This window comes from Limulus polyphemus, unplaced genomic scaffold, assembly GCF_000517525.1.
Source record: "Limulus polyphemus unplaced genomic scaffold, Limulus_polyphemus-2.1.2 Scaffold28, whole genome shotgun sequence".
Taxonomy (NCBI): Eukaryota; Metazoa; Arthropoda; class Merostomata; order Xiphosura; family Limulidae; genus Limulus; species Limulus polyphemus.
This window is the reverse complement of record NW_013665638.1, coordinates 912,371-931,119: the sequence shown is the minus strand read 5'-3', so window position 1 is coordinate 931,119 and position 18,749 is coordinate 912,371. Positions and strand designations below refer to the sequence as shown.

At 32.0% G+C, this 18,749-nt stretch overlaps 1 protein-coding gene across 4 annotated transcripts in view; it reads left to right on the top strand.

Annotated features, from left to right (window-relative positions):
- LOC111085817 overlaps positions 1-18,749 on the top strand; it is a 195,497-nt gene that overhangs the window by 42,419 nt on the left and 134,329 nt on the right. For all 4 annotated transcript variants that reach the window (XM_022386159.1, XM_022386168.1, XM_022386152.1 and 1 more), the window contains one exon: positions 837-955. The gene's annotated coding sequence lies outside the window, so the exon portion shown is untranslated. The remainder of the gene's footprint in view (positions 1-836; positions 956-18,749) is intronic.

Below are 18,749 nucleotides of genomic sequence, written 5' to 3'. Positions count from 1 at the left end.
AGCCCCCCAACTGGCACAGCGGTATGTCTGCGGACTTACAACGCTAGAAACCGGGTTTCGATACCCGTGGTGGGCAGAGCACAGATAACCCTTGTGTAGCTTTGTGCATAATTAAAAACATACATACATACATCTCTTTAACGTTTTGAAAGGTTTTCACTAATTTTCTGACTTTAAGACACACGTGTTTGTTGTGTGTAGATTGGAAATGAAATTATTTAAAAAACCGAAATACGTGCAATATGCATGTATACATCATATACATTTACTATATAGATTCAATCTATGTGTTTCAAGTGACACAAATATAACAATTTATGTGTTACAAATAACACAAATATAACAATTTATGTGTTTCAAGTGACGCAAATATAACAATCTGTGTGTTTCAAGTGACACAAATATAACAATTTATGTGTTACAAATAACACAAATATAACAATTTATGTGTTTCAAGTGACACAAATATAACAATCTGTGTGTTTCAAGTGACACAAATATAACAATTTATGTGTTTCAGGTAATACAAATATAACAATTTACGTGTTTCAGGTAATAAAAACATAACTATTTATGTGTTTTAGTTAACAAAAACATAACAAACTATGTGTTTCAACACACGCGTAATAAAATCGTAACTGTAGGGAAATATGCTGATGGTCATATTTCTAAATTATTAAATTAAAATTAAAACTTTTGCGGTTATCATTTCGTGTCTTACAGAGCATTATAACGACTTCAAGACAACATATATAAATGTGTGTGGGCAGTGGTTATATTTGTGCTACTTGAAACATAGATTGTCATGTTTTTTGTTACCTATTTTATCATACTAGTTCGAAAAGCTAATAAGGACATAATAATTGGAAGGAAGAACAAAGGAGAGAAGTGGTATACATAATCCTTATTCCTTTGTTCCACATGCAGGGACGAAAATGACTCGTAGCAGCGTGAGGTATGCATTATTATTTTATTTGAGAGTAAAGCACGTATAAGCATTTGATATGTTTAAATTTAGCTGTTTAATGAGGTGTATTTATTATTTTATACTATATCCCACATATCTTATCGATTATTGTTTATGGAAAGAAAAGTATAGGTAGGTAAATTACTGAGCTAAATCTTGCTGGAGTGTTTTAATGACGTCTGAGACATCGACATCTCTGTACGTGCCAAGCACACAAAGAAAACCCAGCAAAAAAGTAATAAAGTTCAGTTCTAACTAAACCTTTCCTTGTATACCAAAACTGTTAGCAAAAGTTTGACTTGCTAATCACATGCTGTAATCATAATGAAAGAAGAGGAAATAATAATAATTACAGACTTATACGTTTCTAAAATGCCAATTGTGTAGTAATTTTCCCTCTTGTGAAAAGTATTTTTTCCTTATTAAATTAATTTGTCATTCAGTAAACATTATTGTTTTTCATTTTTATTCATTTTTTCCACCCTAGAAACTGTCAAAAAATATTGTTTGACTTACACCGAAATGCCCCCGTAATGTTAAAAACATGCCATCTCCTGAAAATTATACTCGCGTAAAAACATTTTGTCTTCTTCATTTTACTTGTTTTGATCAAATGAGTAACTGCATAAGTTACACTATACCAACCAGGGATCGAACCTCGAATTATATCGTTATAACCCCTCAAACTTACCGCTGAGCCACGGGAAGGCCTTTCTATCCTAATAGATACAAGTTTCATTAATATATCGTTACAAAGCATATTTTCTGTTTTCAATCTTACTGGACTTTTAAAATTATATAAGTATACCAATTCCTTTTATTATTATTATTACGTTGATTATACCAAGTTATATCATTATTTTACATAAGCACAACCAGTTTCAAGGTATGGGAAGACTTGGGTGAAGTTATCACTTATTTCAGTCCGTGTACCCAAGGTTAAGCTCGTTAACTAATGTATTCATTAGGTTTTAGTTAGTATTATCATTATCAAAAATTTAGAAAATTGAATACACCGGCTACAATAAATATGAAAACAAATATATATATATACACATATATTTGTTAGTAATGGAGAGTTTAAATCTTTCGTAATGAAAAACAAAACATTCTAGATATAATCATCTCTTAGGATATTGGAATATTTACGTGATCACTAGAAGTGGAAATACTGTTTATGAATAAAAGTTGTAATATTGAAGAAAACACGTAAAAACTATACCGTTGCGTGGATATTAATTTACATGATATGTTATACTGATGATTAATCGCAATTAATAAAAACAAAATTTGCATATTCTACTGAAGTGACATGTTGCTACAAATGTAAGCCGTGGTTCCACAATTAAGGTGTGTTTTTTACTCTAATTGTTGCCTGCTTTCTTTAAATTCAATGAACAGCTACTAACTTTACAGTCACCGTTACAAATTTACTTGTACTTGCAAGACTAAATTGGTTCTACAAAAAATAAACTATTAACATGTATAAAAGGGACTAAGTCAAGTATCTTAGAACGTGTCCTAGGATAATGTGAAGTTGTCGTTCATTATAATTTGTTTAAGATCCTTGTAAGGGCCGATGATGATCCAAGTCTTGATTCACAAGCTGAGACCTGAAATCAATGTACTTGTTTGGTTAAAGCTATAATGTGTAAGACGTTTGACAATTCAATGCCCTTCACAACGTATAACTTATTACTTGAGGTTAATGTTACATTATTAAACAAGGTGGAGTAAAAGTATACAGTATTTCGATTATTTGTTTGTTTGATTGTTTGTTCTTGAATTCCGCGCAAAGATACACGAGGGCTATCTGCGCTAGCCGTCCCTAATTTAGCAGTGTAAGACTAGAGGGAGGGCAGCTAGTCATCACCACCCACCGCCAACTATTGGGCTACTCTTTTACCAACGAATATTGGGATTGACCGTCACATTATAACGCCCCCACGGCTGAAATGGTGAGCATGTTTGGTGGGACGGGGATTCGAACCCGCGACCTGCAGATTGCGAGTCGAGCGCCCTAACCACCTGGCCATGCCGGGCCCAGTATTTCGAAGAAGGAAAACGTCAGTGTGCATGGGGGAAGTAGAAAAAAAACCAACAGAAGGTAGTAACGGGTGTTAAAACCATATTCCAAGCCAATCCAGAGCAAGACATTCATCCATAAAGTGACGGCGATGATTAAGAAAGAGAACCCTTCGAAAAAAAGAAAAAGAAAAGAGAATTGTTGTTACGAAGCTGGGTTATATCTCCTGGTACTATTAATAAGATAACAAGGTAAATATAAAATTGGAAATTTTAAAAACCAGCAAATAGGGATCATAAGAAAGGTTACAAAACAAGGCTACATATACTGTAGATATTATTTACTCAAACTACAAACCATATTTTGGCTCCATGTTGTAACCTAGAATTACATTTGGTAGAGTCAAAATAGGGACTTGTAGTTTGAGTAAATTATGTCTACAGTATCTTCAGTCTTGTTTTCTTACTTTTTTTTACGATCCCTATTTGCAGGTTTTTTAAATTCCCAGTTTTTAAATTATCTTCTTTACTGGATATTTTTATGTTCAACTATGAGCAAAGGATTACTTGATATGTTAGCTAACTTTATACATGACAAGGATAATAAACGTATCTAGTAACTAACTAATACTGTTAATGATGATTTACTGTATCTATTGGCTATTATTTTATTATTTGAGATATAAAATGTTAAGCTGGAGATTGTCATGGAGATTTGTTGGAAAATATAGTGATAATTTATAGTTTCTGTGTAACAAAATTCTCTCTATATATATAATACATAACAATGGGCAAATATAAGCCTAGAGCCCTAGACTAAGACACAAACCCCAGTAAGCGCGTGTAAAATTTTACCAGTAGAAAAACAGCCTTTTTAGATAAAACATATACGTCTAAATATCACGAAGATGTCTTTTAAACCAATTATTATACGTGTATTATGTGTATTGATTTTTGTTTACTCCTTCACTTCATACATAATATGGGGGTTCGCACCCTAAAGACACTGATAGTATAGTGTACAAAGCATTGAGAATCTACATGCTACAGTCATCTAATGTTTAGCTAATATTAGCAAGTAATTTCTGTTTCACCCTGCTCTTAAGGTTTTTAAAGGAACACCGAATGTTTGTAAAAAAGCTAACTTTAAGGGGTAATGATAACAATTATGGTTTTTTTTAGCTTATGTAAAACATAAAAGAAACAAATCAACTTTCCAATACCCCTACGACTTTCAAAGTACCTTCAAAGGTTTGGGTGCAATATACCAAGCCGTTTTTGTTGTAGGATGGCAAGAGCAGAAGAAAAAGAGGAATTACAAACAGGACGTTTTGAGCGGATTTTCTTCTTTTTGTAAGTCTAGCATGCATTGCTTCTTTGTGCATTTTTTATATGTGTACAAACATAGCAGTCAATAATAATGGTTTTAAAGAGTTATTTTAACTGAAACTGTTTAAGGCGCTTTTTGCCCGAACGTTCTATTAAGATTTTGTGCAATTTCTTGCGATCCCTATTATGAACCAATATCGCGGTTCATGATATAGAAGATCTGAAGTTGATGAAGAATCACCAGTTTTCAGCCATACCTCGAAACAAGCGGCTGTTTTTCACTGGAAAAATGGTGGAATAAATTGAATCATAGCAATCATTTTCGATAAATACCTGTCTAGTCCACCATGCAGCTCCAATGGATTTTATGCTTTGGACCTGTGCCGATATTGGAATGTTTGTCCAGTCATGCATGGTCCAAGATTGACTTCGCAGTTTTTCCCAGAAGTTTGTTTCAGTGTAAGTTGCGGTGTTGGACAATGGTGCATAATCATTGCTATCAGAGTAAGCACGATCGCTAATGAAAGAAGTCGATACAGGGAAAGCACAAGACTTGAAACATTTGTCTTGAAAAGTACAATCAACCCTCGGTATATGCGTGATTCTTGAATTTATTTTGAAAATATTTGATTACTAAGCGAGTATATACTCACATGCTGTCTCTGAGAACTATGTTTGGAAATGATATGACTTATGCTAATTTTAAAGAGTAAATATTTTTTTTCCTAAAAACATAATTCTATAAACTCGCAACTATATTGTTGTAAAAGATAACAGCCGAATCACGTAGTTTGATGTCACTGATTAAACCATTTTTGAAATGTCTTACGCGGACAAACTTACTAAGTAATGGAGTCTATTTTAATGTAAATGTATTTCAGTAAATTCTAAAATGTCAATGAACAATGTGGATGAAGTCGAAGTACACAGAAAAGTGAGAAATAAAAGTTTTATTTTGATAAAAACATAAGATGATAATTTATAATATTCCAAATTTTTTTTAACACATACACAGCAAGTGCTCAGGGCATAATGTTTTTTATGTTAAAAAGAGTTAAATTTCTTCTATAAGGAAGGAAATGTGCTCAATGTTTCGGCATAACAACTTCTACAGGTGCATAATGGAAAACGTTCGACTGATATTTTTTTTTCTCTCTCGAATAGGTATTTCAACTATTCTAATTGTTTATGGATAGTACAAAACTGTAAAAATTTATATATTTATTGCGTTTCTTTTCAGTCTATTAGCAGTGGCCATGGCCACACTTAATACTCTTCACTCCTTTCACTGAATGTTTTCTGAAAATTTTCTTATGTGTTTATCTTCTCTATGTCACCGTGTTTTTTTCTTCCCAGCTTACAGTTGCTTATGACTGCCTTATGAAAAACAAAAATGACAAACAAATCCATTCAATTAATTTAGAGACTAAAGAAAAGTCTATAAAATTACATGTAATTATAGTGAAATTTAACTCTAATAATTATCACTTTTCTGAATCATTCGGGATTCGTCATGAATCACTCTTTTGACTCGCAATCTGTGGGTCGCGAGTTCGAATTCCCGTCACACCAAACGTGTGGGCGTTATAATGTGACGGTCAATCCCACTATTCGTTGGTAAAAGATTAGCCCAAGAGTTGGCGGTGGGTGGTGATGACTAGCTGCCTTCCCTCTAGTCTTACACTGCTAAATTAGGGACGGCTAGCGCAGATAGCCCTCGTGTAGCTTTGCGCGAAATCCAAAACAAACAAACAAACTTTCTTTTTTGTAATGTTGAAAACTAAGTATCCATCTTTACATCTTGCTTCGGGATAGTAAAAATATATTTTATGCTCTTAGTATCAAAATAAAAGTTTCTTCTTAACTTCTCAGTGAAAACCTTCTAATCAGTTATACATCTGATTGTGATAAAATCTTTACATATTTAGCTGAGTTAGGTAAAGACCTTTCTTCTTTGTTTTTTTTTATGAAAAACATAAATTTCCCTGAAAGTACTTCAATCAACTATTTTAACGAGGTTCCAAAGAAGATAGTCTGGCTGAGATTCGATTACATCTCGTCTCTTATATAGTTGTTGTAACCATTTTTACATTCATATCTATAATGCATCTCGGTAGCTGTATTTTCTATTACTTACATGTATGGAAACTAGTCGCAATAGAAATTCTTACATTACGTAAAACGGCATTATGTTTTATGTAGAATCAGTATAATAAAAAATGTGCACTACATAGAAACATCATCAATAAAGCGACTAAAGTTAAGGGTAATTATTGATGTTAACTATATGAAAGTATATATAGTTCTAAAATTCGAATATTTTAAACTTTACAAATACTACAGAAAAGATGGAGAATTTTGAAAAAATGAAACAAATAAAATTAAAGATAAGAAAAAATTATATTTTCAAAACATCGGTAGTTGGAGTTCTTCGCGAGCTCGATTAAGAAACTTCTCATCACTGACTTACTAAAACATTCATAGTATTATACCTTTTTTATATTTTAAAGAACGATATTTGATACGTATATAATTTTTAACCCATATTTCAATGACAATACGACGACGGTGTGCTACACTAATCACCATGTCCACTTAACGCTACTACTCTGAAATCTAAAAACGTTTTAATTTCTATACATAATGAAAATTAACCGGATGATAGAACTTACACTTTAACTTTTAAACACAGCACTTACTTGTAATATTCAGTTTTCCTAGTTGATATATGTTCACCCTGTTTCTTTTTATAGTACCTAAGCACTCAGGTGAAATTTTCACGAGAATTTATTAAAATAAAAATGTCAATGAGGAGAAATAAGAAAAATTAATTATAGCCGACGACTTAACGTTCCATGAAGGTATACAAAATAGCCTAAGATCGTTTGTACAATAGACCATATTCAATTCATATATCAAAATAAACAAAACTTCTGACAGATTAAAGTGAAATATTATGCTTCAGTACGGTTGATAATATAAATGGCCGATGTAGAAAGTCCAACTTCTGCAAAAATAAGGTTAAGAAACCCGAGGTACGGTTTTTATGTGATACACGATAATACAGTAGTGATATTACCAGTGACACCTAGCAGTAAGTGAATGTGACCTTCAAGATACACAAAGAGGCCTCGATTTGTGCAGATACTCAAAAACTATTGGTTAAGACAGATAACCAAGCCAAAATGTTGAGATGGCCTTCAGACTACAAATAATGGGAGGAATAAAACTGGACGAGGGCGCTCATTATAAACGATAATTTGTTCGATTTGTATCACTGTCAATGAACGACAAATACTGTGAGGGATACTGGAGGACCGATATATGTGTGGATTATATCGAAATCAATGATATTGGACATCCACACAAAAATGAGGGTACTCTGACTACTGACAGATACATATTCCTATCCACCATGCCATTCCCTCAGGAACAAGATTTCTTGAGGAGAGATTCATCTTCCAGTGAGGCAGTGGTCCTAAGCATGCATAAAATGTGTTGAAATGTTATCCCGCAAGAAAACGAGGATTATGGATCACACGCAACCATAGCCAGACCTGCACCAAGTCTCGATATTATTATTATTACTAAGGCTGTTTGGACTTACATGGAGACTAAGAAGGCCAAACGTCAGCCAATACTGTTTATATAATATATATATATAGCATATTTGTTCAAACTAATTTACTAATATTTTTGTCGCTTTTTATAATCATTATTTCTTCCTTGTTATTTATTTTACTGTCTGGTATTATTTGGGTAGTCTGAAAGCAACAATTGAAAGTAACCAACTACTTTAGAGTATAACTTAGACGGTCAATGTCAAAAATAACTTTTTTAGAATTCATGGAGTAAATAGCCAAAATTGGAAAACGAATAGTTAAATAAAACAAAATCCAGTTTGAATCGGTGGAATAATATGTATTTATACACACACTTTTCCTTATATTTATTGTATTTGTTTTTCTGGAATTTTTAAAGATTAATCAGGATTTCATGCCTCAGCCAATAACCGATGGGTTGGTGTCTTGAGAACTAAAGATGAACGATACGTTAAGAGCAAAAACATTATATATGATCGTTATAGTTGCGGTTCGGTTATTGTTTCAGAAGAACTGAGAAACAAAAAATACGTACAGATTTCATCGTGCTTCCAAGTAGCGGATTTACTGCTCGATATTATATCAACATGGCATTAGACCCAATTTTACGAGCTCATGTGTGTATACAAACTTAGTTTTGCAAAATAACGGCAATATTCAGTATTCTGATGAACTACCTAGAATGCAAAATCACACAGGTTCAAGGGTTAGTCAGTAAGGCGTTTTGATCTATATGCCATAGCACTCCTTTGGACTATTCTTGGACATTTTGTATGTCAACACCTCAACTTTGAGTTGCATTGATTGAGAAATAAGGCAAGAATCCTCGTAAAGTTGTGTGACTCATCAGAAGTATGCTTCGCAGGTGCAGAAACCGCATCCATGGTGGTGGGGAACATTCTTTATTTAAGTGATACTTTCAGAGCAGTGGATTTAGTGATGACAGCTTTAAATCTGAGGTATTCGTGTTCCATTTGTATCTCATATTGTTCTACTGATGAAATTTAGTAGTTTTCAAAATAGAATCATTTTTAAAGTAAGTGTTTTTCTTTATGTCATTTAAATTTTCTTATTTCTGACATGGTAGAGTCCATTTCATATTTGTTATTATTATTAACGGTAGATGGCAGCACGATTTTGGATAAGTTTTAGAATTTTATTTTTCCAGAACTTTCGCACAAAGCTACAAAAAGGCTATCTAAGAATATCTCCCCCTAATTTTGAACTTATAAATTAAAGGAAAGTCAGTTAGTCAATAGTACACACCGTCAACTTTAGGGCTATACTTGTCTGACCGTATAATGGGATTTGCTCCTACTGCCCCAAAGTATTGAATGCGATTTTTTTGCAGTGAAAGTTCGTTTGTTTCAAGTTAAGCACAAAGCTACACAATAGGCTATCTGTACTCTGCCTACCACGAGTATCAAAACCAGATTTCTAGTGTTGTAAGTCAGCAGACATACCGCTGTGATAGTGGGGGGTTGCAGTGAAGGGCTGCAAATTAAAACCTCTCAGTTTCATAGTCCCAATACACTAACCTCTAGGTCACGTCCGGTTATTTATTGATAGGTCGAAAATAAGTTATGAATTTGCTACAGTTATGACATAGAGCTAAGAGAAACGTATTAGTGTTAGTACCATTAGCAAAACAAAATAGTCTTGGGAATGTTTTTTTAAAGAAGTTTTGTTTTTAGCGCAAATCATCACAATAGGCTAGCTACGCTCTATCCACCGAGGAGGATCTAACGCCGAAGTTTAGCATTGTAAATTCGTAAACTTATCATTGACCTTCCGGGGAACAACTTTACTGAAAGAAAATACTTTTTTAAGGTGTGTGAAGAAATATACATATTCTATTATATTACTACAACAAAAAGTTATCTAAACCTTCTAGTTAACGTACAAAATTTAGATCTCATCTGTGTGTGTGTGTGTGAAAAACTGTAACCGGTAGTAGAAATAAACACCATAAACAGCATCCTGTGGAACACACATGATTTTTCTTTATGAAAGATAATTACTGTTTTTGATTAAGTTTTGACATGTATGATGTAATCTGGTAAGTATGTAAGTGCATAATTTTGAGACTCCCTTTTTAAAAAGGTAATATTATTTAATTCTAACGTAATATATAATCTTGAAAGAAATTACTACCCTTTGTATAAGCTTGTATCCACAGAGTTAAATAACATAGTTTAAAAAATAATCAAGAGCAGAAAAAATTTATAATCCCAATCTTGAGCTTTGGATGACCCTCATATTGAGAAGGACTGATTTATGGAAGGAGGGAGCTTTTTAGAATGAATGGTTTACATTTAAATGACATAGGAGCCAGCTTGTTTGCTACGGCTATTAACTCAGCTGTAAGGGAAGTATTAAACTAGGACTAGACAGTGGTGAGGGCCAGGACAAATTAAATGCAAAAAAGAATAAGAGACAGAGTAAAGTTTAGCATAGGATATGAGTATAGAAGTAGTTATAAAGATAGGCTTAATTGTTACTATTGTAATGTTAAAAGTATAAGAAATAAAATACATGAATTTAGAGCACTGGTAGGAATGGAGGATTTTCATATAATGGGTTTTTGGTTTGATTTGTTTGAAGTTAAGCATAAAGCTACAAAATGGGCTATCTGTGCTCTGCCCACCACGGGTGTCAAAACCCGGTTTCTAGCGTTGTAGGTCTACAGACATACCGCTGTGCCACTGGGGGGCTCGAACTCAGCTACATAAACGAATGAATAGCATTTTTAAATTTTCAGCTCACTTTTCTCATATTAGATAATTAAGATTATTTACAGATTTGAAGTGGTGAGAAACAGCACAATTTTCAACTCCAGAAATTTACCTTTTCATTCTTGTACACATATTTCAGGTTTCAGACTTTCTTCAGCAAGCATTTTCCTTTAGTATAAAAATAAATAAACATTATTTGTAACTATAGGTAAATTTTAGTTCCACTGAACTGATCCCACAAGTCCAACCAGCCAATATGTTCATCCTTACATAATAGTCTAAGCCTAGCATTTAGCCCTAGTGACCTCCTCATAATTTTATTCCCACAATTAATTCTAGACAGTATCCCTGACACAATTAAGTTATGGCCTATTTATTTAAATGTCTTTATTAACCCCTTGTACTTATTAATTAGCTCCTATGACCTACCTTACCCTACATCATTAGCCCCTATGTGCACAACAAAAACTGCATCATTGCTAGTTCCCTTTATTATATCTTTTGCTCTGTCAGTTACATCCTCCACCTATGTCCCTGTTTACCCTACAGATTATCCTATCCACATGCATTGTCAGGGAATCACCTATAACTATAACCTCCCTATCATCCACATCCTTCTCTGACCCTTATGTTTTCCTTCTCTCCAATAGTTTCTTATCTGCACAAGCCAAGTACTGAAATCTGTTGCTTAGTAGGATGGGCTCATTATAAGTAAATTCACTACTTTTATCCCTAACAGTACTCTTCCTAACTTCCTGAAAGTCATTGTTAGCTGATGTATTCCTTTCATGTAAAAGCTTAAGCTCCTTTTGAAATCCTACTGCCATTTCCTACAGTTTACACCTCTCTTTATCTATTGCCTCTACTTTAATTATGATAGCCTCCAACTTCTCCTCCAAACTACAAACTCTACATACAAATTGCACATCTTCACTACAAGCTTCTTTAAAAGTACGTTCCAGTCTCGGGTTCCCAAATAAAACCTACTCATTGCACCTATTACACCTAACAAATTCTGAACGCTTAATTACTACACCAGTCTTAACCATTGTATTTATACATATAGCCTCAAAATAAGTACTCAGTACCAGATACCAGTAACCTGTTGTCAACACTGTTATTGTTAAGCCTAACGTTTAAGAACCAATTATCACTTATACTTTTATCACTAGTTTGTCTTCATACTTAAGTAATGAAGTTTATATTTAATTATATAGAACTTGGAAATATAACTTTATTAAAAAGTGACAATAACTAGTCTTTGTTGTATACATAATGTTAATAATACAATGTATTTAGCCTGATTTATATTATAATCCACCTATAACTATAAGTTGAATTTAAACTAATGGATCTAAGTTCAAGTAAACAAGTTAAGCCTTAAAACATGAAGATAAAATAAACTTGTTTTTAGATTGTATTTATTTAAAATAACAATGTATTTAACCTGTTTTACGATTTACCAGTAAATTGAAATATACCTAAGCCTAAAGTACCGTTACACGTACTAAGCCTATTTTAACTTTGTAGTAAAATTTATAAGTACAGTTTGGACTCTACACAGTAAGTTTTCTCTTGCAGTAGTTGTTCAACAGGTGATAATAGATTCACTACATTGGTCTTTAGGTGTTCTTTTATACATACAAATAGACAACAAATTGATCTTACAAAAGCCTCATTCATAACCAGAACAGATAAAAGTATAAACAACACACAGGGGCTGTACTGTGTGATACATATAAGAGTGCTTCTACTGAATGGTTTAAAGAAGTCAATGGGGAAATTAATATATGAATTTCTGGTATTTTGTTATACGTTTCCTTAGTTTTAGCTATCACTATATGTGATATTTAGCTTTTTTCCTGTGTTAGACGTGGTATAGTTTTGACATCCGTTGGAGACTGCTTCATGTTCCAAGTATTTTTTAGAACACTTGGCAGTAGCTACAAATTAGTATTAGATAAACTTCATATGTTTAGTGTGGATGTTGATAGTTGAGACTGTCTCAGAAGAACTTGTATAATTTAGAGTAAATAACAGGAGACTAAATTGTGAAGTAAAATTATCAGATGACTATGTTAATGAGTATAGTATAACTATTTATCATGCTTTAGAGGGAGAAATATTGAGAGAAGTAGGGACATTCTATTATGTGTGTTTGTTAAAACGTAAGCAACTACATTATTGTTAGAAACTTAAATATGGAGCTAAGTAAATATTCTAAAATATGATTATTCTTCCCAACAAAGTTTGAGCTTCAGATGGCAAGTTTGTAGAAAGAACTTGGGTCCTAGCTAAAAAAAAAAGCACGTGTCCACAGAGCTTATAGAAAGCAAATATATAAAGGAAAATGTTAAGTGGGTTGGTACACCTGCCTCACAAGCTATAGCTGAAAGTTTTTTCAACAGATAGGAGGGCACATCTTTATTCAGGTTTGCTAGGAGTGAGAAGTTGGTAATACTGAGCATGGTTTATGCCTTTGACCACAAGTGTGTGAAAAGAAATGCTAAGTTGTCTAGGCAAGGTTGATCCATAATCTGTTAGATAAGTTAGCATCTTTTCTTGCATGACTAATCAGTATTTGAATTTCTTGAGAAATACTCAATTACTCTGTAGGCATAGTAGTACAACTATTTATGGTCACTCTTACAAAGTTTCTACTAACCACATAACTCACTGTATTCTAAACAGTAGATATCAGTAACCTTCACACTAATCAACTCAAGACAACAAAAGCATTATGTTAGCTTAAGTAAATTTTTCAGTTGAGAAGCTTCCCCTGACCAGCAAGATTCCACTTGGACTTAACCTTACATGCATTGGTGGGGGCCAAAGTGCACATTACAAACTTTTACAGAATTATATTCAAAATTTAATTAAATAACTATTATCAATAATCTTGGTCTCAAAACATAGTTTATAATTCAAATGTTAATACTATATACATTTTAATTTTCTAATTTAAAAAGGAGAAATTTAAATAAATTCTAAACCTTCACTTCTCTGTGTCAAGTGATGCCACTCTGCTCTGAATTCTCTATTTCAGATTTTCTCTCTTCTCTTATATGGGTTTCAGAAAGTCCATGAATCAGAAAAAAAAATCAACTATAGAAACTGACAAGCCAGAATCTAAAATAAGAACCTCCAACCTTCTTTATTTTCTGTGATATCAATAAATGTGTTACACCTACCACAGAAGCTCCTCTAAGTTCTTCATGCTTTTTGCTTTTGCAATTACTTATTTACTCATGCTTACTCATCAATGGTACATTTTTATAACCAATAGAAAGGCCAATTTGTTAACTACATGATTATGATGTCTTTATGTTAATATATTTCAGTAAAAGGTGCCATTTCCAAAGCAGATTTAATTGAACAAAGACCAAAGTCACTGCTCCAGTAAGTAATGGAAATTTTTTAAATCTTTTTATAAGTTAGTTAGAAAGCCACATAAATTATAGTAGTTTTGGGATATTCTGTTTTACTGTTTGAATTATGTTTTGTGTTTTAAAATGCATATTTGAATACTCTATGAATTTATTTGCAAGTTACATGGATTATTTTTAGACAACCAGCTTAGTTTAAAAAATTTAGGGTTAATGAAGACCAGCTTCCAAGAACAAAAAGGCCTCAATCCCAAAGTAACTGCTGAGTTTATTTAACAAAAGTAACTAACATGCAAAAATTAAAAACTTATCAGGCTAGACAAAATGAAGTGAAATGGAAAAATTAATAAATTTTTGCCTTGAGTAATGCATAAGGAACTTGTGTAATCAGACATCAAGTGATGTAATCTGAAATTTTGTTTACCCTAAACTCTCCCATTGAGTGATCTATTCCTATTCATGGTATTTAGACATGATCCAAAGAGAAATAAAATAATAAGATTAAATGAAAACAGATGTAAATGATATGAGCCTGAGCCTATTTAGGATAAATAATTGTAATTTTCTGTCATAATATGCAGTCATTCTAGAAAAATAAAAATTGTAGTAGTTTCAAGGTCAGTCACATGGACCAAGCCCAAACAGTATTAATTTGGGGGAAAATAAGAGATAAAATATGAAGTTTTACTGAAAAAAACCTTTGTTATTCATTTTGAAGTTTCTAGAGGTTATGCAAATGAAATGTAAAAACTGTAATGTGAAAATTTTATTTTTAACATGAAAATCACCTTGCACTCAGACTGTCAAGAGTCTGAATTAGACTGAATAAATTCATAAAAATCTACTTAAGTATAAAATGTTAAAAATTCAGATTTCTTTTTTTTATGTACAACATACTTATTGTGTTCACTAAAAGTGTACCTGATTTCACGAGGGTACACTTAGTAAATTCGGAGTTACAGTAAACATTAATTTTCCAACCGAGATCGGTCCAATGGACAGACCCTTTGCATGTAGGGTTAAACTAAAATGCTGACCTGAACAATTCTGTCATGATCTGAAGGATACACTAATTTATTAAGAAATGTCTTACATTTCTACTTGATGTCCATGCAAAGATGGTAAACTAAAATATATATAAAAATTATAGTTGCACATCTAACAAAATTTCCTACCCCATCGGTTCGTAAAATCTTGTTCTTCAGCCAGGAAAGATAGTATACCCGTACACGAGATTTTCTCCCCGACACTGTTACCAGAATGTTTTGGCCTTCAGATACTTCCATCTGCTGAAACCTTCGTCTGGTGATGAGATTATAAACTTTTCCTTGGCCACTCCTGTCTAGCAGCATCAGACCATTTTCAGTCCCAATCAATAGGTTAACACCTGTAATCAATAATGTAAGTACATATATTGGAAAATTCAAGCTCTTTTTACATGAATGACACTTCAGCTTATTATCTATTGGTTTTGATAAATAGTTGTGGTAGGAGATATAGTGAAGCTTATCACCTATTGTATTTCGATAAGTAGTTGTGTTATGAGATGTATTGAGCTTTTGCTACAATAATTGATATCTCAGCAAATCAAGAAGGTGGGAGGTTCTTATTTTATATTTTGGCTTCCCAATATATGAAGTCTGAGTTTTTATTTGATTGAGCATTGTTGATGTTGTATGGCAGAAGTAATAAAATGTAAATTGAACAACTTATAGTATGGATGTGTCGTGTGACATGTAAGAGTGAGTACTGACCTTTTTTTTAATATTCCCTTTTGAATTGAGAAATTAACTGTTATATAATATCAAAAGTTGATTAATTAATTATGTTTTGAATACAACTGTAAAAAGTCATGAAATGCAAATTCTAACCCTATCTGTGCACAAAAAGTTACTACAGAATAAATATTAACACTAAAATTTTCTACACAAAATATATCATGGTTTTATAACCATATCTATAAGAGGTACACTTATTCTTTTTATTATTATTACAGGTAATGTTTTATTCAAGAATATATTGATTACAGAGAAAAAATTTATTACTGTAAATCAATACTTATACAAGTAATACAACTAATGAATAAAGATTCAGTTTAGAAGCAGATATAATACAGGACATTTCAAAAATGGTATTGTTCAACACTAATATTTTATCATTATCAAATGTTCAAAGATCTATGTGAAACTAATAATTCACTTCTATTTATTCTCGGTGATTACAGGGAAAGAATAGAATGGCTCATGAACAAGTACAACATCTTTAGTTATGTATTTATGACGTCAGTATTATAATTATTTTTATACTAATAAAAGATTAACATTAACACTAAGTATGAAGTGGTCCAATTTGACTGATCTTGGAAATGTGAAACTATAGATAATATAATTCTAAATTTACAAAGTCTATCTTACAAAATTTGGCAAACTTTTAGTAAATATTATAATAATTATATTATATTAAATATTATAAAAAATAAGAATTTTATTATAGTATTTCAACTTAAGATTTTTTCCGTGAATTTCTTAAGTGTTTCCCGAGTCCATCTGAGTGCAAAGTGATTTTCATGCTAAGAATAAAAATACTTATTTTCATCTTACAGTTTTCATATTGCAGTTGCATAACCTCTAGAGACTCCTAAATAAACATCAAAAGTTTGTTTTTGGCAAAATTTTTCATTTTATCTGTTATTTTCTAAACGTAACAAAATCGTCAACGTAAAGTGAAATTAAAAGTTGAAAATTATGAAACAAATTGAATAATACCATTTTTTTTAATAGAATGGCAGCAGAATGTAACAGAGATTACAATTATTTATCTTAACAGCCTCAGCTTCTAACCTTTTCAAATTTGCTTTCTTTTAATTTTATGGTGGTATTACTGTACTTATGGATCCTCTTTCTGTGTGAAAAGCAATAAATCAGAACATAGGGTAAACAAATGGTCACATTACAGCAATGCTCACACTGACACTTATGTTGGGCAGTACTAAATTTTTGTAAGAAAAATTTCATCATTTTTTAAATGCATTAATGCTTAAAATTATTCAAAAAATTTATGATGATGATAATCTTCCTTTCCATTTTGGGCATCTTAGGCATGTGTTAATTAATTTTGTCCAAATTAAAATCTTATGAAGCAATCCTTCATAAGCAAAATAAATATTTGATAAAATAAATCATACAAATGATAACATTTCCATTCTGTTGCTACAGATAGAATTACTGTTTGAGTTTGGCCAAAGCTGATTTTTTTAAACCCTAGGAAACAAAGTAAAGATTAAAAACTCTTAAATGCTTAAAACTCTGCTTATATTTTGAGATTGAATAATTCAAATTTCATCCTAAAGAAACCATGCTGCCACCTTAAATCTCTATCCATAACTGGGGTATAAAACCATCCATGATATATTTCAATATCAACATATTAAGTCCAATACTAAAAAGAGGTAACTTCTCCATTATCCTGCTTAGGTTTGAAGCTTATATACAGATTTAGTTATTTATAAAGAAATCTCTGAAGACCTCTTCTCTATTTCTGAGAAAACAGAAACATTCTGTAAAGATGTTGTTATCTAGGTGATGCTGTAGTAAGTATGAAATTCCTTTCGTTAGTATTCTGCAGCACTTTGTTACAAAACAACCTAAACAATCTCTACTAAATAGCTTAAAATGGACCTGGATCAGTTCTTGGACTTGTGAAAATTTCATCATAGGCAAACTGTAATTGTTGAAAAACAGCTGATTACAAAACAACATAAAAAAAGTTAGAGCCATACGACTTATATTTGACATTATTTTTCTGAATAGATAAACAGAAGAAAAACTGGTATTTGATAATCTTGTAAATTTGGGTGAAATTGTGTAAATTTGCACTTCAACATTATCAATTATACTCTGAATGACCAATAGCAAAACTGTTTGAACAGGTTTAACAAGCACATATCTTTTATTCAATTGATATCAGTAAACTCACCCCAAAGAGCAGCACACAATATTTCAGAAGTGAACCTCTTCTTATATTTCCGTATCTCTGGTGTGTCAGAAGAAGTTTCATGAGAAGTGGGTGTCACATTGACATTAATGTGGGACTCTCTTCTAGGAGGTGGGTTAGGTCCTCCACTTCCAGCACCAAACCCAAATGTCAGGAAGGAATGCTGCTTATGCTGTAATGGAGGTGAAATTTTGATCACTGCTTGAGAATTTCATGAACTGTAACTAACATAATTCAGGATGTGCCTTTCTATATCATTTTAACAAAACTAAACAAAAATAGAAAGTTAAAAACAAACCAATGAAAAAAAACAATATTGTCACACACTGATATCATAAATGTATCTGCATATTGGGGAATCTATACATACCTTTTTTACAATATTCAGATTTACGTACTTAGTAACAGCTTGACAAGGCTGGTTGTCTGGTTCAGTTTGGTTTCCAACTTACTAATTAACAAGCTTTCTTTGTTTATATGATGAAGATAAAAATTAGAAATGTGATAAGAAAATTGTTTTAAAGTAATTGTATAAACTGAAAGTTCTCTCTATGATGTGTGCTCAGATGTGCAGTGTTTTGAAGATTAATTTATAACCATTTCTAAATGGAAATTTATAAGCATTTGTTTATTTCTACATTAAATTGGAAATAAAAAATACAGTTTATCTTGCAAAATGTATGTATATATATATATATATATATATATAAAA